The sequence below is a fragment of the Arachis hypogaea genome, chromosome 4, assembly GCF_003086295.3.
Source record: "Arachis hypogaea cultivar Tifrunner chromosome 4, arahy.Tifrunner.gnm2.J5K5, whole genome shotgun sequence".
NCBI lineage: Eukaryota > Viridiplantae > Streptophyta > Magnoliopsida > Fabales > Fabaceae > Arachis > Arachis hypogaea.
In genome coordinates, this window is record NC_092039.1 from 125,030,041 (window position 1) to 125,044,975 (window position 14,935).

The 14,935-nt window shown below is 39.4% G+C and overlaps 1 pseudogene; it reads left to right on the forward strand.

Annotated features, from left to right (window-relative positions):
* The first annotated feature begins 488 nt into the window (after positions 1 to 488).
* LOC112797948 (auxin transport protein BIG-like) overlaps positions 489 to 14,935 on the forward strand; it is a 15,471-nt pseudogene continuing 1,024 nt past the window's right edge.

Below are 14,935 nucleotides of genomic sequence, written 5' to 3' on the forward strand. Positions count from 1 at the left end.
CATGATTAAATTAAAATAAAATTAGAAAAATTACTTTAGCGCGACTATAAATTAAATTATCCGTATTTCCTTAATTTGCTCGAGAAATAGATAAATGCAATGTGAAAAAGAAAGTACTTACTCTAAATTTTGGATTTAATTAACATTTGATAGATGTTAAAGTTACCGTATAAATTTTTTTTATAGGAAAAATATAATTAAATAAAAAATACTAAGTAAACAAATTATTTTTATAATTAAGTTTAATCAGAGTATTTCTTTTTCTTTTTATGCATTTTTTCTTCAATTAATTTTTATTATTTTAATAGCTATTTTTTTTTGGTGACTTATTTTAATAGCTATTAGATCAAGTTGGTTAAATTTGTTTATTAAAATAATTTGTCATGTAACATTATCGCAATTAAATTTTTAATGTATTTATTATGTATTTAGTTGTAAAAAATAGCACTATGCATAAATATTTCATATTTTATGGGGAATAATGTAAAAGAGAGGGGGAAAAAAATAAGGAAGAGAATCACCCATTTCTGAGAATGTAATGCTCCCTTGGGGGCAAAGCAATCACCAGTAAATTTTCCTGAACACACTCGACGACTCCTTCACTCACTTCACTTTCTCCTTCACCGCCTACACCTCGCTATATATAAAGGCCTTAAACCCTCTCTCCTTTTTTCGACCCTTGAAACACTCTACACACTCTTAGTCTCTATTACAAACAATCAATCAATCATTTCACACACTACAATTCTTCATTTTCTCTCTGGATTGACGTGCTGACGTGGCTATGGCGGAGAGCCTCAAACACCTTGCCAAGGCTCTCTTCTCCGATCAATCGCAGCAGCTGCCGTCGATTTCCGGCGAGTCGCTCCTCCAGAAGCTCCGGTCCGATGACACGATCAGGTCAGGGCTCACTGCTTTCTACTCCGTCCTCCGCCGTGGCGTCGAGCCTACAGGCGGCGCCTCCTCCTCCTTGCGCTTTCAATCGTGGAACGCCTCGCAGATTCAGGCGATTTGTTCGTTCGCATGCACGATCGCTTCCGCCTCTCGATCTTTGTCAGGTACACTCTTTAGTTACTTCGATCTCTTTATTCTTTTTCGCTGTAGTAACATCGGTAGTTGCCTCTTTCGGTTTTAGAGTTTGTTGCCAGTTTCGCTTTTATAGTAGTTAGCTGAGCTTGTAGTGGAGCTTGCGTTTGTTTTTGTGTGTGTGTGTGTGTGTGTGTGTGTGAGAGAGAGAGAGAGAGAGAGAGAGAGAGAGAGAGAGATTCTCTTTGCTGTAGCTTCAATATGCTGCTTTCGAATTTGCAAAATAGTGAAAGTTGTTCGAGATGATTCATTCTTCTATCTATTTTCTTTTTGTTGCTATCTTATGTGGTATAGTGGAGGAAGCGGAAGGGATACTGGTTGCGATTGTGCAGCAGTCAGCGGAGTTCGCCGTGTGCTACTTAGAGAAATCTGGATTCGATGACGATGATAACGAGTTAGGACTTGTTCAGGTACGTATGGCTTTACTTTGCAAATGTAGCTTTCAGCTGATGTTCCGGGGTCTGCAAGTTTTGATGAAATTAGTGTTTATTAGATTTCAAGTTAATTGCCAGCAAGAATGGCTGAACTAATTTTAACCGTTTTTTCGTCAGCCTCCCCCTCCCTTTTTCTCGCTGTTGTAGAATTCTATTTCATTAATTCTCCTTTATTCGTTATTTGACGATTTATTACATAATTATCTAATGACTTAGCAAAATTGTGATTTTGGAGATGCACACTCAATATATTATGAAAGCTTTTGCATTTTAAAGACCTAATAGATTCAACTAAGTGTTTCCAATACAAATTAGAAAATAAAATATAGACAGAAGAGATTGGATGCTGCAACACAAGGGAGAGCCTACCCCTCAAAACTGATTGCATGTGCATTTTAGAATTGGACTGCATAGATGGGGCACCCAATGCTTACCATTTGTTTGTTTGGTTTTGTTTTGTTTTTTCCTTTTTTCGGGGGATACTAATGAAGGGGATTCCTCTATTTTTGGTTAGAGTTTTGCCGCCATCTTGTCATTGGTATTCGCTTTATATTTACAATTTACTGTTCAACACCCCCCCCCCCCCCAAAAAGAAAAGCACAAAACTTGGCAGTCAGTTTAAAAGGAAACAGGTAAGATAAGTTAACAATTATGAACTTGATAGCTAAATAATTTTAAAAATGGAAAAAATAAATTTCGGCCAAAAAGCATTGATTTAATAGTTTGAACTGCTTACTTACAGGCAACATGATCGATTTTGGACATATTCCATCTGTATATTTAATATTTCTTACATTTCCTATACCAATGCACAATCTCTAGTTTCCATTTAGAACAACGAACGCTATGCTGTAGCTTAAATTGATGGGACTTAGTGTCTTAACATGTGCTCTATTTTACTAGTCTGGTGGTTTGTTTTTGTGCTTCTCATTTTGTGTAACATTTGCAGAACATAATGCATCTTTTAGAGATAGCTTTGGTTGATGAGATGAATATCTTATCGGACGTATCACAACCAGCAAGTGCCTTGGTAGATCTGTTGCCAATTCTTGATGATTGTAGTGGATATGTCATGGATGATCACAGAAAATGCCATCTAGAAGGTATCATGTTAATGCCCAAGGATCACTCTGTTGTTTTCACATGGTATTTCTGCTCATAGTTGTTCCAATAAACTAACCACATGCTTATATTTTCACGTTTTTGAATATGCAAAAGGCTTCAGATGCTCAAAGGAAGAAAAATCGATGGAGTGGCTTCTAAAGACTTTAGCTTCTGAACCTGTGTTCCACGATAGGAATGAATCTGGATCCAGTGAACTGACTGATTATCAACATCTCAGTAGTTTTGTTTTTTTATGCCAGCATTCGGCAGTTGTCCATGGAAAATGCACTCCACGCTTGATCTTGCTGTGCAGTAAACTAGCTAAAATCAATGATGTTTCTGATGATAAGGAAGTAGGCCAGAATTTTAGGAAGAGACTCTCTCTCATTTTGAGGATATTAAAGATCCTTGGAAGTCTCATAAAGGATGTTTTGTATGTAGAATATGATGCATCATTGGTGAGGGCTATTGCCTCATTTGCTGATACTTTGTCTAATTTGTTTAGAGTTAAACATGAGTTTGTGAATACATATGCTATCATTGAGGGAAGTCTTGAGAGCATTATTTTAATGGTCGTGGAAGAGTTTCTTCACAATGTGCAGGTTATTTTTGGTAGTAGCAGTATTGTGCAGAATATTGAAGCTTGTATTATAGCATCTATGTTGGAGAGTTTGGATTCTTCTTTTTGGACATATGATAAGTCTGCAACAAATTTGAAACCCCCTTTATCATACTTCCCCCGGTTTGTTCTTTACATGTTAAAACTCATCAACGATTTGAAGAGACAAAGGCAGCAGGTTTCTTTTGATTGGAAAGACTTCAATGTAGAACTCTTTAGCAGTTCCACTGACTCACAAAATAGCTCCCCTTCATGCCTTGTCTATCAAGAGTCAGTTCCTCTGCTGAAGCAATACACATTTGAAGAGCTTTTGAAGCTTATATTTCCTGCATCAAGCCTATGGATTGGCAACTTGATGCAACTTGCTTTGTTCCTTCACTCTGAAGGGTTGAAGTTAAAGCCAAAAATTGAAAGGTCATGTTCTAGTTTTTCAAAAGTTGCCGGAGCATCTGAACAAGAAAATGCAGTATGCCATGAAGATGAGGCCCTTTTTGGAGATCTTTTCTCTGAGACTGCACGTTCTGTTGGGTCTACAGATGGATGTGAACAACCTGGTACTGCTTCAGTTTCTATCACCAACTATCAGAATTTCCCAATTCAAGCTGCCATAGAACTTTTGAACTTTCTTAAAACGTGCATCTTTTCTCCTGAATGGAGTCCTTCTCTTTATGAGGATGCCTGCAAAAAGCTCAGTACTGCAGACATGGATATTTTGCTTTCCTTACTCAATTGTCAGGGTTGTTGTTCTGAAGAAAATGTGTCTGATACTTCTACTCCCTCTCACGAAGGCAGAAGGATCGGGCATGTCCATGAGCTTTGCTTTGATATTTTGCACAATGTTCTCACAAACCATGCTTTGAATGATTTCCTTGAAGACTATCTTTTGGAGAAGATGCTTACTGTTGAAAACGGTGCCTTCAGTTATAATGATCGGATGCTGACCTTGCTCACTCACACTTTGTTTTGTAGTGTTGGTTCTGCTGGTAGTAAGCTGAGAAACAAGATTTGTGAAGGATATGCTTCCTTTGTTTGTGAGAAAGTGAAGTCTGTTTCTAGGAAATGCCCAAGTATTGATGACCTTGTTGGAACTCTTCCCTCTTTGTTTCACATTGAGGTAGTTCTCATGGCATTTCACTTGTCTTCTGAACTAGAAAAGGCAACAATGGCGAACTTAATCTTTTCAAACCTCCAAGAAGTTGCTAAGCAGGTACTGGATTTGAACAGTTCGCTGTTAACATGTTGGGCTTTGGTGGTGTCAAGACTGATCCTAGTTCTACGTCATATGATATTTCATCAACAGAAATGTCCGTCATCATTGCTTGTTGATGTGCGGTCTAAGTTAAGGGAAGCAACGCTATCTGCATCATCTATTCCGGATAAGATGAATGATCACCTCTCATCTTGGTCATTAACTGCACTAAGAAATGTTGCTGGTGGATTGCTTGGACAGGACATGAATGTGAGTAGCTTGATTGGTCAACTAATTGATGTTTCTAGATCTTCTGGTTCACTTGGTAGAGATGACTTGGCAATCGACATCTTAAATTTGAATTGGAAGGACATACATGTTACTTTTTCACAGATTTTGGGATTTTGGGGACAGAAAATGGCTTCTACTGTGGAGGATTTAATTGTTGAACGATATATTTTCACCCTTTGTTGGGATATTCCTTATGTAGTTTCTGAAGCAGACCATTCAGTTCCATCTTGGAGTAGCGACAACTCTGTGGATCTGTCCAATATGTTGCATTTTTTCCACTTCAGCCATTCACTTTTGGGTGATCCAGAGGCCATTGGATTCCCTGAAAATCTTATATTGACCTTGGTTCAGCAGTTAAATGTTCTTCCCCAGACAGAAGGTATCGAAGAATTAGGTTGGGATTTCCTCAGAACTGGAATGTGGTTATCTCTAGTGCTCTCCTTCACTCATGTTGGCATCTTGAGATATTGCATGGACAAAGCGATTTCAGTACAGGGCCTTGGCTGGACTGAGAATGCTTTTGGGGAAGAGAAATATGTTGAACTGGCTGGGAGCATGATTTCCTTCCTGGTGGAGTCTGGTAAATTTGCATGTCTAATAAGCACGCTCTCATCTTTGTTGGACAAGTACTTGCAAGCCCATCAGAAAGCTTTTCTTGGTAGCCTTAGTTACCAACAAAAGCCGGCTTCTGATTTTTCACCATTTTTGCTCATGAAACATACTGGAATTGACAAAAGCCTGCAGGATGAGCTGCTTGAGAGGAGTGGCTGTAATGAAGGTGAGCTTCAGTCTGTCCTTGGCCTCATATCACAGTTGGATGCTGCTGTTGATAAAAAAGCTTCAGGAGTTCTTCCTAAGGCCTACTGGGAGTGCATGTTGCATGGCTTTCCTTGTCATCTTTCTACTCCTAGTGCTACTTTGCTTTCTTGTGCTCTTAGCATAAGAGGAATTATCTGTGTCCTAGATGGGTTGTTTAGAATAACAGCAGGGAGAAAGGTTGATTTGGACATCGAAGTTCTTGGGCAAATTCTTGATGCTGTAATGATTATCAAGTATGATAGGATATTTGAAAGTGTTCATGGGAAATGTGATGCTGTTTATCAAAGCATAGGTGCAGAACTGGAATGGTCAAGTTATGCTGACTTAATTCTAATGAAGCAAATGGAAGGGTTTCTGAAAGACATTAATTCTAGGGGAGAAGGTCATGACAGTGTCCAAGAATGGATAATCTGCAGAATTATTGAGATATTGAATGGCACTAGGAAAGACCCTTCAAAGTCTGCTGTTTTTCACTTTTATCTTGGTATTGAAAATGTGCCTGGACAGATCAGTAGGCATTTGCAATTGCATAATGGTGACTGTTTAGTGCTAATTGATTCGCTGGATACCTGTTACTCTGAATCTGTGAATGTGAAGGTTCTCGATTTCTTTGTGGATCATTTATCTGGAGAGCAATTTCCTGATCTCAAGCTGAGAATACAAAGGAAATTCCTTGGAAGAGATGTACATATGGTGTCTAAGTGGTTGGAGAAGAGGCTCTTAGGAAGCATAATAAAATTAGATACTGGCATCTGTGCAAAGGGGACCTCCATTTCTCTACGGGAATCAACAATGAATTTTATTCTGTGCCTTCTATCACCAATCTCAGAACAATCCAAAGAGTTGCAACATCATATTTTTAATTCTTTGCTGCTGTCACTTGATGCTGCTTTTTTGCAATTTGATATACTTGCAGCAAAATCATATTTTAGTTTCATTGTTCAGATTTCAAGAGGAGAGTCATTAATGAAACAGCTTTTGAAGAGGACTGTTGTATTGATGGATAAACTGGTAGGCAATGAAAATTTGCTTCCAGGATTGAAGTTTCTATTTGGCTTTATTGAAATTGTCTTAAGTGACTGTAAATCTGGTAAAATTTCACTTCAAAGAACAACTAAAAAGTGTTCATCTAGCAGTAGTCTTGGGATAGGGCATGTGTCTGCCCGACCAATTGGATCCAGAAAGGACTCGGACACATTTATTCTTTCTGCCAATCAAGAAGGGGGATCAACGTCGCTTGAATGTGATGCAACTTCTGTTGACGAGGACGAGGATGATGCAACTTCTGATGGGGAGGTTCTGAGCATAGATAAGGAAGATGAAGAGGATGCTAGTAGTGAAAGGGCCCTTGCCTCTAAAGTTTGCACCTTCACTTCTAGTGGCAGCAATTTCATGGAGCAGCATTGGTACTTCTGCTATACATGTGACCTAACCGTATCAAAAGGCTGCTGTTCAGTCTGTGCAAAGGTGTGTCATCGGGGTCATCGTGTTGTCTATTCACGCTCAAGCCGGTTCTTTTGTGATTGCGGAGCTGGGGGTGTTAGAGGTAGCAGTTGTCAGTGCCTGAAACCTCGGAAATTCACTGGAGACAGCGGTGCACCTGTTCGTGGCTCTAACGCTTTTCAGTCATTTCTACCCTTTTCCGAGGATGGAGATCAGCTGCCAGATAGTGATTCGGAATTTGAAGACGACAACAGTTCAGATATTGATAACTCGCTTAGGTTATCTATACCAAAAGAGCTTCAAGAAGATATTCCGTCATTAATGGAGGAACTTGATGTTGAAAGTCATGTGCTCAATCTTTGCTCCTCTTTGATGCAACTTATAATTAGCAGACGAGAGTCTCACCATTCTAAGGATAAGAAAATCAGTTTGGGTGAAGACAAGGTGATTTCTCATGGTGTAGATCTCCTGCAATTGAAGAAAGCATATAAAGGTGGATCTCTTGATCTTAAGATAAAGGTTGATTATTCAAATGCCAAGGAGCTTAAATCCCATCTGGCGAGTGGTTCTCTCGTGAAGTCTTTGCTGAGTGTTAGTGTACGAGGTCGACTTGCTGTTGGCGAAGGTGATAAAGTTGCTATATATGATGTTGGACAGTTAATTGGTCAAGCCACCATTTCACCTGTGACTGCTGACAAGACTAATCTGAAACCTCTTTCCAAAAACATTGTTCGCTTTGAAATCGTACAACTGGTGTTCAATCCTGTTGTTGAGAATTATCTGGTTGTAGCTGGTTATGAGGATTGCCAGGTTCTTACGTTGAATCATCGTGGAGAAGTGATTGACCGGCTGGCCATTGAACTTGCTTTACAAGGGGCATATATTAGACGGGTGGATTGGGTTCCTGGCTCACAGGTTCAATTGATGGTTGTGACCAACAGATTTGTCAAGATATATGATCTGTCCCTAGACAATATCAGTCCAATGCACTACTTTACTTTGTCAAATGACACGATTGTGGATGCCATTCTTTATCCAGCTTCTCAAGGAAGAATGTTTCTTATAGTTCTTTCAGAAAATGGATACATTTTCAGGTTAGAGTTGCCAGTCAAAGGAAATGTTGGGTCTATGCCACTGAAAGAACATGTGCAACTTCTGGGAAAGGAAATTCATTCAAAGGGATCATCATTGTATTTCTCTTCCACTTATAAGCTACTCTTCATATCTTTTCAAGATGGTACCACATTGATAGGTCGGCCCAGCTCTGATGCATCCTCCATTGTTGAGTTGTCTTCTGTGTATGAAGAGTTAGAAAGTAAGCTGCGGCCTGCTGGAGTACATCATTGGAAAGAACTTCTGGCTGGCAGTGGATTGTTTGTATGCTTGTCAACTGTGAAATCCAATACTGCACTTGCCGTGTCAATGGGGAATGTGAAATACTTGCACAGAGTATGCGGCACTCTATGGGTTCCACCTCACCTATAGTCGGTATGACTGCATACAAGCCGCTGTCGAAAGATAAAATACACTGCTTTGTCTTACATGATGATGGTAGCCTTCAAATATATTCACATGCTCCAGCAGGTGCTGATGCTGGTGCGATTGCAGCATCTGAAAAAGTTAAGAAACTGGGTTCTGGTATCCTCAATAAATCCTATGCGGGTACAAATCCTGAATTTCCTCTTGATTTCTTTGAGAAGACTGTGTGCATTACACCGGATGTGAAACTGGGTGGTGATGCCATTAGAAATGGAGATTTTGAAGGAGCTAAACAGAGCTTGGTGAATGAGGATGGTTTTCTTGAAAGTCCGAGCCCTGCAGGTTTTAAGGTAATAACTACTTATTTTGAATTACTGTTTTTTCAGTGAGAATCTTTTATTGGCCGGGCTTGGCTGCTACTCTAAGTAGCTTTGTTTTGTGGCATGCTTTGTTTTATATTGTTTAAATTATTTTTTATTTAGTTATTTTAGAATAGACATAACAATGCTGTGGACTAGATTATGTATACTCTTGTAAATGGTCTAGATTTTGCATGATATTTTGGTGTTATTCTTTGTAACTAAATCTTCATGAAGGTGACGTGTTCCTCATGTCCCAAGTTTTAATGATAGTCTTGAAAATGTGTGGATTCTTGTAGTGTAGAGTGTGTTGTCTCTGACATGCAATTATAGATGTGTATTTTTGTGTCTGAAATCTTAGATCTTGATGCCGTCTTTTCATTTTAAGTTGTCTTCTTTAGCTTTAAGGTATAAAGATTATGAGGTGCTTTTTCTAGGTCTCAAGTTTATTCCAAGTTATGAATACTTCTTGGAATTTGTTTTCCGTAATTGCATGGCTTCTCTTACTTCTGTGCATGATAAGGGAATGGGAAAATGTATGGCATGGTAAAAAATGATTCAAGCTAGTAGGTTCTTTTATTATATTTTGTGCTTATAAATTTTTTATTTCTCTCTGTTTCAACTATTACATGGTGGCAATCGGTTATTTGCAATCATATTAATTGCTTTTGATGTTCTGTTCGTCTTTCAATAGTGATTGTTCCTAAGTTTCTCTTCTATATGCATTTTCACAGATATCTGTCTTCATTCAAACCCTGATATAGTCATGGTTGGTCTTCGAGTTCATGTTGGTAACACATCAGCAAGTCACATACTTCTAGTATTCTATCTTCCAGAGGGTTATTAATTAGATGAAGGAATGAGGTCCTGGTATGATATTCCATTTACTGTTGCCGAGTCGCTGCTTGCTGATGAAGAATTTACAATCTCAGTTGGGCCAACCTTTAATGGCTCTACACTTCCCAGAATAGACTCACTTGAAGTTTATGGCCGAGCTAAGGATGAATTTGGTTGGAAGGAGAAAATGGATGCAGTTTTGGATATGGAAGCAAGAGTACTTGGGTCACATTCAGCAGTTGCTGGATCCGGGAAGAAGCGCCGTTCAATGCAGTCTGCTCCCATTCAGGAACAGGTACTAGGAGATGGGCTTAAGCTAATTGCCAAGTTTTATTCATCATGTAGGCAACAGAGTTGCTCAAGGCTGGAAGAAGCAAAGGCAGAGCTAGGCAAACTCAAGTGTAGGCAATTACTTGAAACAATATTTGAGAGTGATCGGGAGCCAATACTGCAGGCTTCAGCTTCTTGTGTATTACAGGCCATTTTCCCCAAGAAAGAGTTATACCACCAAGTAATATCTACTTTCTCTTGCTTCTATATACTGAATGAGTTTGTTCATTCATGTTGATGTATCTGGACTCTTCTTTGATTAGGTTAAAGATACAATGAGGCTTCTTGGAGTAGTGAAATCATCTTCATTACTATCATCAAAGCTTGGGATTGGTGGTTCTGTGGGAAGTTGGATCATTGAAGAGTTCACTACCCAGTTGCGTGCAGTTTGTAAGATTGCATTGCAACGCCGTTCTAATTTGGCAACATTTCTGGAGACAAATGGTATTGTCCTGTTCTTCTGATTGACTTCCACCTTCCCCTTTCTTGGATCCTGCTTGAGGATCTTTCACATTGCAAGACATTAGACATTAATATCTAGCTGTTGACTTTTTACGCAATAAGTTTACTAGGACATTATATATTTTCTTTTCAGTGGTACATTTGTATGATAATACATCACTGCCATTGAATTGCTGCGACTGAACTGGTGGATTAACAATAGGAGAAGAACGAGAGAATAGATTTATCCTTTGTAGTTCAGTTCTGTTGAAATTTGATGCAGTTATGTGCTCCCTCATCATTTAAGCTTACTCTTGCAATTTTTTTTACTTCGATTCTATGTGATTCACATTTTAATGTTAGAATATTCTGGATATATCTCGCTAATCTTTCCAGGATCAGAAGATATATCTAGAATCCTCCTACTGGAAGATTGAAGACACTGGTGTTGCTATAAATCAGGGAAAATAGAATGGTCTTGCCTGTTGTAAGTGTTCGTTTTCTATTTGTTATTGTTCTAATATTATGCTGCTGCTGGTGTAGGATCAGAAGTGGTGGATGCACTAATGCAAGTTCTATGGGGAATTTTGGATTTTGAGCAGCCTGACACACAAACCATGAACAACATTGTTATGTCTGCAGTTGAACTTATTTATTGCTATGCTGAATGCTTGGCTCTGCATGAAATGATGCAGGAGTGCGCTCTGTGGCACCTGCTGTTGTATTACTCAAGAAGCTTCTCTTTTCGTCCAACGAGGCCGTCCAGACTGCTAGCAGGTATATTTGGACATTTTGGTCATTCTATTTTTGAGAAAATCGTTACAAGGGATTTCTTCTGTGGGGCCCGGGGGGGGTTTAAAAGAAGAAATTCACATCATTGTTAAGGATCTGATACATTTCTTTTCAGTTTGGCCATATCTTCAAGATTGCTTCAGGTCCCTTTTCCTAAGCAGACGATGTTAGCTACAGATGATGTCAATGAGAGTGTAGCATCGGTTCCTGGCCCTGTTGATACAAGTAGTGGAAATAACCCAGTCATGATAGAAGAAGACACTATTACCTCATCTGTTCAATACTGTTGTGATGGCTGCTCTACTGTGCCTATACTCAGGCGAAGATGGCATTGTACTGTCTGTCCTGATTTTGACTTGTGTGAGGCTTGCTATGAAGTACTAGATGCAGACAGACTTCCTCACCACATTCTAGAGATCACCCGATGACAGCAATTCCAATTGAGGTGGATTCAGTTGGGGATGGCAATGAATTTCACTTTGCATCGGATGACGTTACTGACCCAAATCTGTTAGCCGTATCTACTGAGAGAACTATGCAGAATTCTCCATCAATTCATGTCTTGGAACCCAATGATTCTGGAGAATTTGCTGCTTCTTTGACCGATCCGTCTCAATTTCTGCTTCAAAACGGGAGATAAATTCCTTACTTCTCTCTGAGCTTCTGGAACAACTGAAAGGGTGGATGGATACAACATCAGGAATCCAAGCAATACCTGTTATGCAGCTTTTCTACAGGTTGTCAATCTGCTGTGGGTGGACCTTTAAGGCAGCTCAAAGCCAGATAGCCTAGATCTAGAGAAACTAATCAAGTGGTTTTTGGATGAGATAAATTTGATAGGCCATTCGCAGCGAGAACTCGATCATCATTTGGTGAAGTGGCAATATTGGTCTTCATGTTTTTCACATTGATGCTTCGTAACTGGCATCAACCTGGTAGTGATGGTTCCATGCCAAGACAGAGTGGAGCTGTGGATATGCATGATAAAGAATGTAATTGATTTTCCATCAACTGCTTCAACTACAGCTAAGACTTCAAGCAGATGAGCAAGAGAAGAATGATTTTTGCACACAGCTTCTTCGAGCCTGTGATTCTCTTAGCAGCAAGCTTTTGTAAATTATCTGATGGATATATTGCAGCAGCTTGTACATGTTTTCAAATCTCCTGTTAATAATGATGTGCATAATAATCTTGGGCCTGGTTGTGGGGCTCTGTCACAGTACGTAGAGATTACCAGCTGGTAACTTCTCACCATTCTTTTCTGATTCATATGCCAAGGCACATCGAGCGGATATTTTTATGGATTACCATAGGCTCTTGTTAGAGAATGCTTTCCGACTGGTGTATACCCTTGTTCGGCCGAAAAGCATGACAAAACCGGGGAAAAAGAAAAGGTACACAAGCTGTCATATGGTAAGGATTTAAAGCTAGATGGGTATCAGGATGTTCTCTGCAGTTACATTAATATCCTCACACAAATTTTGTGAGAAATACGCCAGGACTTTTCCTGCACCTCTGTGGGAGCAGTCTACTTTATAGCGTGCGGACTCGTGGCAGTTCTCCAGTGAAGTAGAACTCTATAACATGTAAAAAGTCTGGTACTTCCAAATAACCCTATCCTTACGAAAGAAGTGTCAAGATTGTGAAGTTCTTTCCACTATGGCAGAGTAGCAGCTGCACGTCCTCGGAACTGCAGAAATACTTTTAAGGCTGGAGATATTCTATGTTCCTAGAATGGATATTTTATTTCAGTGAAGAGTCTGTTATCAGACTCTTAAACTTCTCAATTTGCCTTCTACACAGGAAAGGATGTTGGTCATACTTCAAAAAGACAGAGTATGAGACATAAGTTCAAATAAATCAGCATACATCTCAAGAATCAAAGAAGAGAAGAAGGTGAGATGGAGCTGATCTGGTCAGAAAGTCGTATTTGGATATGGAAGCTGCAGTGGAGGTCTTTACTGGACAAGAGTGGCAATATCTTAAAGCAGTTCAAGATTGTTTCCTTTTGGAATGGAATTCAAGCACTGTTCGGGCAGGCAAAATCTGTATTATATGGTGCTTGGATCATGCCAATCAATGTTCAAGAAACTTTGCTAACAGCCCTCTTGCAGAAAGTTAAGTTTCTCCCAATGTATGCCAGAACATTGTAGAGTTCACAGACTTGTGACTGGTTGCTTGGAAGATCCCCTGATACTAGTTCAAAACACCAATTTCTAAATTGTGGACCGATCGTTGACTCTGATGTAATAAGTGCATCTTTGAGACACTCCATTCACAGAATGAGCTGTTAGCTAACCATCCAAATTCTCGCATTTTATATACTTTGAGTGGCTTGGTTGAGTTGGATGGATACTATCTTGAGAGTGAACCTTGTGTTGCCTGCAGCTCTCCTGAAGTTCCTTACAGCAGGATGAAGCTGGAATCTCTAAAATCTGAAACAAAGTTCACTGTAACCGTATCATAGTGAAATGCACTGGTAGCTACACCAATCAGATGTGATAATGAATGTTCTGATGCCAGAAAGTAAAATCGGTAAGGTTTGAATCTATAAATAAAAACAGCCATTGCTGACTTGTCAGAGTTGAAAATAACTGTCTTTGTGGACGTGCAAAAAGCTGTCATCTTGCTTCAATCAGACTGAACTTAAAGTAGAATTTCCCATTCCATACAGCTTGCACTTTATGATTGAACTAGATCTTCTATGAATCTTCAGCATTGTCTCTTGAGCATTGCAGTGCCCGCGTTGAGTTTCCTGTCACTAATTAAGCATGGTATATGTGCAATTGTCAATGAATGCTTATATGCAGGCATGTCGCAATATCAATTATGAGAAATGATTCCTATCAAGAGTGTGGATACAGCAAATATGGGCAGGTTTGAGTTTAATTTCATGGCAAACCCAGTTTTACATTTGATAACATGGAGAATGATGAAGATATGAGAAGGGGCTAGCAGCATAGAGTCCGAGTCAGAGAATGCTCATAGGCGATACCAGCAACTTTTGGGCTTCAAAAAGCCCTTGCTTAAAATTGTATCAAGCATTGGTGACAGTGAAATAGACTCGCAACAAAAGGATTCTGTGCAGCAAATGATGGTGTCTTTACCCGGACCATCTTGTAAAATCAATAGGAAAGTTGCTCTTCTTGGGGTGCTCTATGGTGAGAAGTGCAAAGCAGCTTTTGATTCTGTCAGCAAAAGTGTCCAGACACTGCAAGGGCTACGCAAGGTGCTGATGAATTATCTGCACCAAAAGCATTCTGATAATAGTGTGGCTTCAAGATTTGTGGTTTCTAGAACACCAATAATTGTTATGGCTGCGCAACAACATTTGTGACACAATGCCTAGAATTATTACAGGTGTTGGCAAAGCATCCAAATTCTAAGAAACAACTTGTTTCAGCCGGTATTTTGTCCGAGTTATTTGAGAATACATTCATCAAGGTCCTAAAGCTGCTCGTGTACAAGCAAGGGCTGTACTTTGTTCTTTATCTGAAGGTGACGTGAATGCAGTAAGTGAATTGAACAATCTGATACAAAAGAAAGTATTGTACTGCCTTGAGCATCATCGCTCGATGGACATTGCTGTGACTACACGTGAGGAGTTGCTATTACTTTCTGAGGTGTGTTCTTCAGCTGATGAGTTCTGGGAATCCAGGCTACGTGTTGTTTTTCAGTTACTGTTTTCTTCCATCAAGTTAGGTGCCAAGCA